The following is an 11,409-nucleotide window of genomic DNA, read 5'->3' as shown; positions in this document are numbered from 1 at the left end:
TTTCCATTTCATATACATATCTTTTTTAATTCATTATTTATTGATTATTTGTGAAACTGTGTAAATATTGAAGTTTTATTTTATTTACAGACTTCCAACTATAATCCTTATTTTTAGCACAAACAAATACATGTACATGTATTAATTATATATATGCATGAAAACAATGGACCACTATTTGATATCAGTATTTTTGTATTCACATAAATGAATTTATTCATATTACAGTTCAAATTAGATATGGCTACCACCCAAGGACAGGACGTCATTCGCTGTCAGTTGTGTTCTTACCCTGTGGAACATCACTGCACTCTTTGTCAAGTAGACCTCTGTCACTCATGCATTCCAAAACACATGGCCAACAAATCAAGAAAACATGATGTTGTGGAATACACTTCCAGAAGAGAACACACCTTTACTCTCTTCACCTGTCCTATACACAAGAAAATTCGATGTGAGAAATACTGCCTAGACTGTAAAATACCAATATGTTTTCAATGCCTGATGGGTTCACACAAAAAGCATAAATTTACCAATATCAATAACATTCTTCAGGAACGTAAACAGCAACTCATATCTGACACAGAAGAACTGGAAAATACAATTGTTCAAAAGTACAGAAACATCAATCTAAGTGCACACACTATTGAATTTGACAAAGTTCTCTCTGCAATAAAAGAACAAGAGGAAAAAATTTGCAAAGTTGTATGTGAGACCAGCATTCAACTGGCATATGAAATAGCCAGACATAAGAGAGAAGGTGTGCGAAAGAGCAGAGAAAGTGAATCCTTCAAAGAAAAAGCTGAAATAGAAGTCAATCAAATTGTTCAAAGGAACAAAGATATCATTAGAGGTAATGATGCCAGAGCCATACTAAACTACCAATCAAGAAATGGGAATTTCCGTAGAGGCCCAGTATTACCAAGAATTTCTTGTCCACAGTTACTCCCTGGTACTATTATAAAAGACCAAATTTCTGAAATGTTTGGTTTTCTTCAGACTGGGTATGACTTGAAAAGGCCTAGAATGTTGAAACTGATGGATGACCCAGTGGTACAAAGTACAATACAAAGTTCTTATGGATTTGGGCATGAGCTGTGGAGAGTGCAGTGTGTGGGGAGAGATAAGATCTTGACCAGTGGAGATGACAGAACAATAAAACAAATAGACAGAACAGGATCCATCTTAAAAACAATTCATACAAAGGGTGATGTGTTAGCATTAACCATTAATTTACAGCAGAAACCAGTGTTTTCTGTCTTTTCCTTTCAGGAAAAGCCAAAAGTCTATACCTATGATAAGGGCAAAGTAAAAACATTACTGAGTATAAATGGATGGATTCCTTTAGGTCTATTTTATACAGGTAATGGGAATCTATTAGTGAGCATGTGTTCTCTGAATAAGAAACAGAGTAGAATTGTAAGATACTCAGGGACAAAGGAAGTTCAGAAGATCCAGTATGACCGTCTGGGACAGCCTTTGTTTTCTACTGGTGTTACAAAATTGCTTCTCCTGACTGAAAACGGTAATGGTGATATCTGTGTTGCTGACCAAGCTATGGATGCAGTTGTTGTGGTGGATTCATCTGGGCGATTAAGATTCAAGTATCTGGGCAATCTCTCCAATCAAACAAAGTACAAAAGTTTAAACCATCTAGAATCGCTGCTGATGTCATTACCCAAATACTGATAAGTGACATTTCAAACAACATAATCCACATCATAGACTGTGATGGTAACTTTGTCCGTTATATAGAACATCTATGTAATGGAGGACTGAGTATTGATACTGACCACAATCTTGTTATTGGAAACAGGCATACTGGAAAAATTCAAATGATCAAATATCTAGAATGATGAACAGTGTGAATAAGTAACAAAAAACAATATTAAATATTGTTTATCATCAAATTTCGTTTGACTGTGCATAAAAAAAAATAATCACGGTATAGAAATCTGATTACAATGAAAAAATGAATTGTTGTCTTTTCTTGATCTTTTCCATAATGCTTTGGGGGAAACTCTTGAAAGTGACGTCGACTGAAATTTATTTCAAAATTTGCGCAAAACCTTTCACGAAGCAGAATCGTTTAAACTTCCCAAGAAATAATCTGCAATTCGAACAACTGGAAATTTTTAAGCCCAGTTCTCATTCTTTGAGTAAGTTAACTGTACCAATAAATCATATGGTCTCTTTTTTTTTTACCTAGACCTCTCCGAGAACCAGATATATATCGACCATATGTTTAAAAACTTTGAACATGTAAGACGTAATATCACAAAAGAAGCTTGTCTATGTGAATCTTAAGGGCAAGAAATTAAGATGCAACTGTGAAAACTTGGATTTCATGAAATGGATCCTTAATTACAAGAACATTGACTTTCTTCATTTTGATGATTATGTGTGCACTTTTTTTTAAATTCCTCAAGAATTCAATTTTCAGAAATCAATCAACTATTCGAGCTGTTGGAAAAGCAGTGTTCCTCGTATACTCTTATCATCGTCAGTATGACGTCATTAATAATCGTAATCTCAACAATCACCATCAGTCGTCTTCTTTATAGATATAGATGGAAACTAAGATATATGTATTATGTGGCCAAACGAACTTATATAGTTAATGTTCGTAGGTCGGACGCATTACCAAAAGATTTGTGCCACTTTGATGCATTTGTATCGTATGCTGACAAAGACAGAATATGCGTCATCGACCTTGTTAAGCACTTGGAAGAGAAATTCAGTTTAAAGCTGTATATACATTATCGAGATTTCATCCCAGGGACAAGGATAGCAGAATATATCACAAATGCCATTCTTAATTGCAGGAAAACCTTCTTCATTATAACATCACAATTTTTTAGGATCATACTGGTGTTTGTTTGAGCATGGTGGCCATTTATTCCCAAAACGGAGAAAATGTTTTATTTTTGGTTGCACTAGAGAAATTGCTATGAAAAAGTTACCATTATCATTCATGGACCTGAATGAGTCAAAATCTTACTTAGAGTTTCCAGAGGGTTGAGACGAGGACGAAGTAACAGCCTTGAGATCGAAACTATGAGATACGCTCAGATTTTGTGACAATCAGTTTAGATCTTTATAAACATACAGGCACAGTTATATAATACTGTAATATTATAGGACCTACATATGTAGTACTTTACCATGTATGATGTACAGTACCGACCAGACACATCCTAACACCAGAGCGAACCCAAAGCGCACCCGGGTTCGCTTCCTGGGTTCGCTCGGGGTCCGCTGCGGGTCCGCTTTCAGAAAATTTGGGACCGCTCTGGGTGCGCTTCGGGTTCGCTCTGCGTTCGCTCGGGGTCAGCTCTGGGTCCGCTAGAGCGAACCCGGCGTTCGCTCTCCGTGTTCGCTTTACGCACTCGGACCCCGCTTTAATCTTGCCGCCAGTAAGCCCCGCCCCTTGTATATACCAAATACAGTAGTGAAATCGATCATTACTGTTTTTATGGCGATCGAAACATGTACATGTAAGTGACAATATGGAGAACGTTGATAAATTTTCAAGAATTTCACCATACATTCGACGTAGAATTATCACTTTCATTTTTCTTAACTTACAAGCTAAGTATATCTCGAAAGAAAAAAAAAAAGAAAAAGTGTTAAATTTATTTTCGATGTATCGGATGGAATGAAATTGATAAGAGTTTATTAATAAAAAAAAAAGCTTTCAAATTCATTTGTTTACATTATTCATGCGTTTTAAAATAAGTTGGAACTTCCAATTGTAATTGCAATTGCTAAATCGTAATTTAAATGTTTGATAGACAAACAACTGAATTATGATCATCTTATCTATGAAATAGCTGAGACATAATGTACACGTAAAATGCTAAGTTTTCATATTTAGCAGTTTACATTTAAGCTAGGTTGTCGTCCATTATATGTATATGTAGGTCGTGATAATCACTAAAAATCCTCATACAGTGTAACTTGAGTTTCGTTTTACAGATCATTTATAATTTACTTCCATGCTATAAATGATTGTTTTATAAGGCGAGTTTAACGGAAGACTTATAAAAAAAAAGAACAACAACAACAATCAAAAAACCAAAACAAACAAACAAACAAAAACTAATAACTGGTCCACTGATAAGAATTTATTATTTTTTTAAAGTTGTTTTCAAATAAATGATCATTTGAATAGTTTGTGTTCCTTACTGGTTCATGACAACCCCCCCCCCCCCCCGCCCCACTACATACATGTACATACTGGAGGGGCATGTTAACAAACAAAATTCTAAATGTTTAAAAATAAATAAAAACAAGAAAGAAAAGAAACAAAACAAGAATTCAATAACTGTAAACTCGCATGATTAAGAAGATGAAATTAAGATAATAACGCCCGATTTTTTTTTATTTTATTTTATTTTTTTATTGTTTTATTTCGATGAGCCCCCCCCCCCCCCATCCCTCTCCGTACTCGAATTGTTTTCTATGGGCCGGTTGTAGCGATTTTAATTTCAAATAATATACAGTGTTCTCTCTCTCTCGTAAAGCTATGTTTAATGATCAATTATTAAGATCGATAATTTCGATGTTGATCTGGATAAAAAAAAAAAAAAAACGTGCATATAAATTGAAATAATAAAAAAAAAATGATTAAATTAAAGCACGTACTTGTTCTTATACTGTATCTTGAAATAATAAAATTCTGTAATTTATCGAAGACCAGTTTTTTTAAATTCTATTTTTTAGTAACAATTGTTATAACCATTATTATCTTCTTTTCTTCTATTATGAATTAAAGTTCTTATTGTCTGATAAATTTACGCAATGTATATTTATATATTAATGGATTTTAAAAATATAAGGAAAATAAATATGTAACTATACATGTAACATGCTACCTGGATAATAAAAATATATAATGTATTAATAGATTTTAAAAATAAAAAATAATGAAAATAAATGTGTAAATATTGCATATAGTCTGGAGAATTAAAATATATAAATATAAAATGATGTTTAAAAATCATAATAATATTTTTACACTGTGCATTCACACGCTTTGCTTGTACAATGTTTAGATTACAAACTGGCATGCTGACTGATCGATGCGCTGATGGTCAACACATTTAATCACTTATCCTGATTGACAAACCTCTTCGGCATGTTGATTGGTCGACGCGCTGATGAGTTAATCGCTAATCCTGATTGACAGCTCTGTTACGCAACACCGAACGCGCGTTCGCTTTCTGGGACCGCTACTGAATTTGGGGTTCGCTTTCAGCGTTCGCTCTGGGTCCGCTCTGGGTTCGCTCCGGGTTCGCTCGGGGTCAGCACTAGCGGACCCCGACCGAATCCGAAGCGAACCCAGAGAGCGAACCCGGGGTGCGCTCTCGGTTCGCTTCCTGTTAGGTTGTGTCTGGTCGGTACTGTATGGGGTGGATTTCAGCTTATTGTTATATTATAGTACTTTACCATATATCGCCAAACACCTTAACTCCGTCACTACCCTAACGACGTCACTTGCGGGAAACTCCGCGCCGTATTTTTACGAAGGCGATTGTGACGTCATTTTCTGCACTTTGATAATCTTTGATCGTGTGTCTACAAGATATTACGACTCAATTCAAGAATGCGTCGAAAACAGGTGAGAAATAATATAATATATCACATCTATCATAAATTTTGTAAAATCAGTAAGCACTTTTAAACATATGTACATAAATATCGATATCGACGACATGTGCGTGTCCATGGCAATATGCACTTGTCAGTCATTCTGAGAAAGGTCCAACTCAAAGGTATCACATCTATTATCATGTCAAATAAGGCAAACAATACCTTTTTTTAAGTCTCCAAATGCTTTAATGTACTACGCATAGGCAACCATTTTTAAGCGCATCTGGTATAATTGTTACGTTATATGGCTTTTAAGGATAATCTGTAAACGCCCTGTTTTGTTTATAATTAACCCTATAAATCGAAAGGCATTTCTTTAAAAAAAAAAGCAAATATTTAAAGACGATTATTTAAAATTAAATTCTAAAAAGTTGTAAAGAGAATTCAGAGAAGAAAAAACAGAAAATACAACCCACAATCATTACAAAATGCATACACTGAAGTGATGGAAAAGGGGATGCCTGTTCTGAAGGCGGGTCGTATCTTTGGAGTGCCACGGCAGACGCTTAGAGACAGGGTGAAAAACATTGTTTCTGCTGACTGTGTGACTACAGGAAGGGCACCTATTTTTACACAAGAAGAGGAAGCTCATATTGTTAATCACATAAAATCCATGGCTAATCTTGGTTATGGATATACAAGACAAGAAGTTGTGGATATTGGGAGCAGATATGCAGAGAAATTAGGAAAACGCAGAAAAAACATTTTTCTAACATTACGATGGTTCGATGGTTTCATAAGAAGATGGCCGGAACTTCGAGTACTGAAACCAAGAAGTCTGGAACATCTCCGAGCTAAAGCTGCAAATCCAGGGAATGTTCAACGATATTTCAATGAGTTAGATGACATAATGAAGAAGTATGACCTTAGAGATAAACCACACCTTATATTCAATGTGGATGAGAAGGGTATATCTCAATGTCACAATCCACCTCATGTTGTGCAGGTATAGAGGCTCACCCACTAGCAGTAACATCTGGAAAGTCATTTACTACAACAATTATTGGATGTGGAAATGCTGCAGGTGTTGCACTACCACCTTATTTCGTATTCCAAGGAGCCCGAATGCGCCCAGACCTTCTAGAGGGGACATCTCCAGGATAACACGGCTGTGTGTCGGAAACGGGATGGTCAAACCGTAATGTGTTCAGGCAGTACTTAGAAGAGCACTTTCTAAAGTGTATGCCAAGAGCAGATCACCATGTCCTTTTGCTTTTAGATGGACACTCAACACACATCCCCGTTGGTTTGATTGATTGGGCAAAGGCACATAAGATTATTATGTTTATTTTACCAGCGCACACAAGCCACATTTTGCAATCACTTGATGTTGGGTGTTTTGGACCACTCCAAAAAATTTTATAATTTTGAATGTCACAAAGAGATGCGGCTGACATCAAGTACAATTATTAGATATGATATCGGATCTCTTGCTAGTAGAGCATATACAAAGTCACTTACCCCAGAAAACCTTCAGAATGCCTTCAGAAAAACGGGACTTTTCCCATTCAACTCTTCAGCGATAGATCCAGCTGTTCTTCCACCTTCCCGTGTCTTCCCAAACATGGAACATTCGAATGTTAACAACAGTGGGGACAACAATCTGATAAAAGATGAAATCGTTGAAGTCCCTGATATTGCTGACTATTTTGCAAGTAAGGAGGCAGCTCTGATTTCTGTTAAATCAGAAAAACAGGAGAAAAAGACGGAAAGAAAATGTCTCAGCAAAATAACATCTGGTCGATGTATCACAGAGGTTGAGGTAGAAAAAGCTGTTCAAAACTACACATATAAGAAGGGAGCTAACACAAAGACAACTGCAAGCATGAAAAATGAAGGGAAATCAACATCAGAGAAAAAGAAGGTAGCAAGAGTTTTGTCCATGGAAGATTCACAGACAGCCGGACCAAGTGGAGCTGCAGTAAGCCATAAACCGTGGCTATTCGACTGGGACTCTGAGGAATCAGAAGTTGAAATTAGGGAAGAAGAAAAGTGTTGCGTATGTAAAAAGTTTACCCCAGATCCTGTGAGACAAAACCCTGCACTCCAGTTTGCTAAGTGGGGAAAATGTGATGTACGTGGACACTGGGTACATCTTCGGTACTGTACTAACACGGTAGCAGTTAGACTCTTAAGTAGAGAATCATTCATGACTGTTGTTAAAACTTTTTCTGTTGTTGATAATTTTATTGAGATACTATCAAATACCATTTAAATTGTAAAAAAAAAAAATACTTTTGTTAATGTTTATCCCTTTCAAAAAAAGTTACAAGAAATAAAACTGTTATTTTTTATCAATACCATGGCATTAGTATACAAAACGTCCAGGTGACGGAGTTACATTCATTCAACGTGATCTCCGCAAGCGTGATATACGTTCTATTTAGTGGGATTAATTAAACTTGTTAACAATTTTTTTGGGGGCTAAGAATTACTAAAGCAAAGTTTAAGGTCATATCTAAGAGTTCCAAACTAAAAACAAAACAAAAAATAATTTAGAGCTTAATGCGGGGTGTTTTCCGCTTATGGTGACGGAGTTTGGGTAGTAGGGGATAATATGTATGTAGGTGGATTTTAGAATATTATTTTTTATTCACAGGCCTGTGGCTTTTATATCAGTTATGTTAGTTATCTGTGGAGTAGCATCCACCTGTAATTTTATTAGAAACGATCTATTGTTTATTTCCTTTTAACTATCCGTTCGTTTACTTATATCATTAATGCAATACACATTGCACCTTGACGTTGTCATGTAAACACATGTTGTTATTCTATTATTAGATAGGCTTGTGAGATATTGTTGAACAGACATGTCAAAACTACATTAATTTCTATTTAGAATAGCTTGAATTAATTAATAATAACATAAAGTGTATGGGTTGCAGCCTTTTTTAGGATGTTTGACATAAATAAATATAAGTATAAATACATTAAAAAAAAACAGTATATTTTTGGCAAACAGCACCTTTAAAAATTACGTAAGAAGTATATAAATGACATAAATTCAATATTGATATTTCCAAGTATTTCTTACCTTAGAAATTTTTATGAATTGAGAAAACAAGGGACGTCATACCTGTATTAAAAAAATAATAATAATAAAAGTGCATGAATATATAGACATAAGTGATAATTATTGCCCTTGCATTGAAGGCAATAAATAGTTGATTCAATACAGAAGATATTGTTTTCCCAAAATCTTTTGATAAAACTTTTATTATACATATTAAAAAAATTGTCTCCAAGTATATACTAACTTTGGTCATACATGAAATATTTTGCAAAAAATATGACATCACACAAGCATGGAAATACCTTATTAACTGCAAAGTTTCAAATGCATCCTCTAGACCGTCACGGTAGTTCGGTCGGTAGAGTGCTGTTCGGTAATCGGAAAGACGTGAGCTCAAACCCCGGCCGCAACTGACCTAAGTCAATAAAATATGCGTAGCCACTGTTCCTTCACCAAGCGCTCAGCTCTTCGAGCGGGTCTTTTGGATGAGACCTTAAAAACTGAGGGTACGAGTCAAAGCAGGTGTTCGCAGATAAAGATCCCTCGCTGCTCAATGGGCTCGAGTGCCGCTTAAAGGCCTACATTTGAATCCCTTCTCCCGTATATAGGGAGGTCTCTATTATTAAAAAAAATTCTCGAATGGGGCGTCAAAGAAAATACGATCAATCAATCAATCCTTTCTGTCCTTATTTGGTTGAATTTAACTTATATCATCATATTATATTTATAAGATTGACGAAAAATTGCATTTCTGATTGGCTAGAAAAGTTAAGACACATGTATTAATAAAATTTTCACAATTTAGCCGAAAGTACGTTTTAACGATTCGCATTATATCTATCATTACAAATTTCCCCTTCCATTTTACTTTTTTTGATTTATTGATTGATTGTATGTTGTTTTACGTCCCGTTCGAGAATTTTTCACTCATATAGAGAGGTCACCATAAACCGGTGAAGGGCATCAAATTTAGACCTTTACTCGGCACTCATGGCCAATGAGCAGTGAGGGTTCTTTATCATGCCAACGCCTGTAGTGACACGGGGCCTCGGTTTAAAAGGTCTCATCTGAAAGACCCGCAATTTTCACTTCAAAGTGCCGAGCGGTTGGCGAAGGAACAGTTGATACCTATTTTTTTTATCGACTTAGGTCAGTCGCGGCAGTGATTCGAACACAGGACCTTCTGATTACGGAGTGAGCGCTCTACCGACTGAGCTACCGTGACGGTTACTTCTATTTTTTTTTTTTTTGAAAGGGAAATGGAAATTAAATATTTTGTAATTGCCTGAATTTAGAAGAAGTTCCCTGATAGGTTTCTGAGTTATTTTCTACTTCCGATTCTTTTCGAATTAGGGCCCTTTGTTACAAAATAGATTGTTCGCATGACAATAATGCACTTTACGGGAAGGAAATGGGAGAGCACAAAGGACATTATGGAGGTCGTAATTGGGCATCTTTTTATCCATGTTAAAATACTAGTATACGCATATATTTCCTGCGTAAAAGGACGTTTTAATCGAATATTTGATATTGTTTGTCTTGTCAAATTCTAATGGCAATTGTATTTGTATGACAAAGGCTGACGAAACAGGAAATATGAAACGTATACGTGGATAAAGAGTCACTCAAATTCTCTTCAGAAATTTACACAAAGAATATTATTTAAACTGTATGTTCTGCATATGAAATGATGACTTATTCCCACGCTTAGTAGTTTTTGAATCGAGATTTAGATCATTGTCATCCACTGTCTTACGAACAGGAAGAATAAATATCCTCATCTGTGTAAAAGATCTATGGACAAAAAAGGTAAAATTAGTTTTAATATTCTACTTTTCTTAATTTTTTAGCAAACTTATTTTTGTTCATGAAGGTTCAATGTGAAAAATAATACCAGGAAATAAATACCAAAGCAATATTCTTCAAACCATCAAGAAAAGAGAAAATTATTTGTTTATATGTGTGGTTTTGTTTTCTTATGCATTTATTTTACATAAACGAGAAACACCTTGCCATACCATATAATATAGGCAACTACACTTGCTTATGTTTTGTTTGAATTCATCCATGCATTCACCTTTCCAATAGAAAATTCGGGATACAGTATTATTCTATGACAAAAATCTTTTAAACATGACTAAACTCTGACTACAAAAAATATAGTTTTCACAGCTCTGATAAAAGACATTTTCTCTTCAAGAATGACAGCTAAATAATCTTTTGAAAATTGAGAGAAAAAAAAAACAATCACTTTGATAAATAAAGAGGCGTTCCCCTTGGTCTCTTTTTCTTAAAAATGAGAAAAAATTTCAGTAAGAAAGATTCGATTTTAGTAAAGAATAACCCTGATTAAATGCAATGTGACATAGCTGTTGGAATTATTCAAAAAAGTTTGGTTATACTAATTATATCATCGTCCTTACGCCTGTCTGTTACTGTTTTATGTTATAAAACTTCCTTCTTTAAATACGTGGAAAATAATGTAAATTTCAGGAACTCCCCAGGGACTTATAAACTTGAACAAAAATCAAGTTTATCAATGAAACTGTAGTTTCTGTTATGTCTCAAAATATGAAAAAGTGTATGTTTTGACAAACACCTGACATTTTCTAAGATGTGCAGGGAAATTTCGAAATTCCTTTTTCTCAGTGATTATACTCAACAAAATATTCTTCCGCAATATGACAATTTGTTATTGGAACTATTCCTTAAATGTAACTGTTTGAAAGGACAATTTTCCG

The 11,409-nt window shown here is 34.9% G+C and overlaps 1 pseudogene; it reads left to right on the top strand.

Annotated features, from left to right (window-relative positions):
- Positions 1–240: 240 nt before the first annotated feature.
- On the top strand, positions 241–1,856 carry LOC133174590 (uncharacterized; annotated as a pseudogene).
- The last annotated feature ends 9,553 nt before the right edge of the window (positions 1,857–11,409 follow it).

Source organism: Saccostrea echinata, unplaced genomic scaffold (assembly GCF_033153115.1).
Source record: "Saccostrea echinata isolate AGI-Se365-2 ecotype Australia unplaced genomic scaffold, CSIRO_AGI_Sech_v1 ptg000058l, whole genome shotgun sequence".
NCBI lineage: Eukaryota > Metazoa > Mollusca > Bivalvia > Ostreida > Ostreidae > Saccostrea > Saccostrea echinata.
This window is presented reverse-complemented; position numbering and strand designations above follow the sequence as displayed.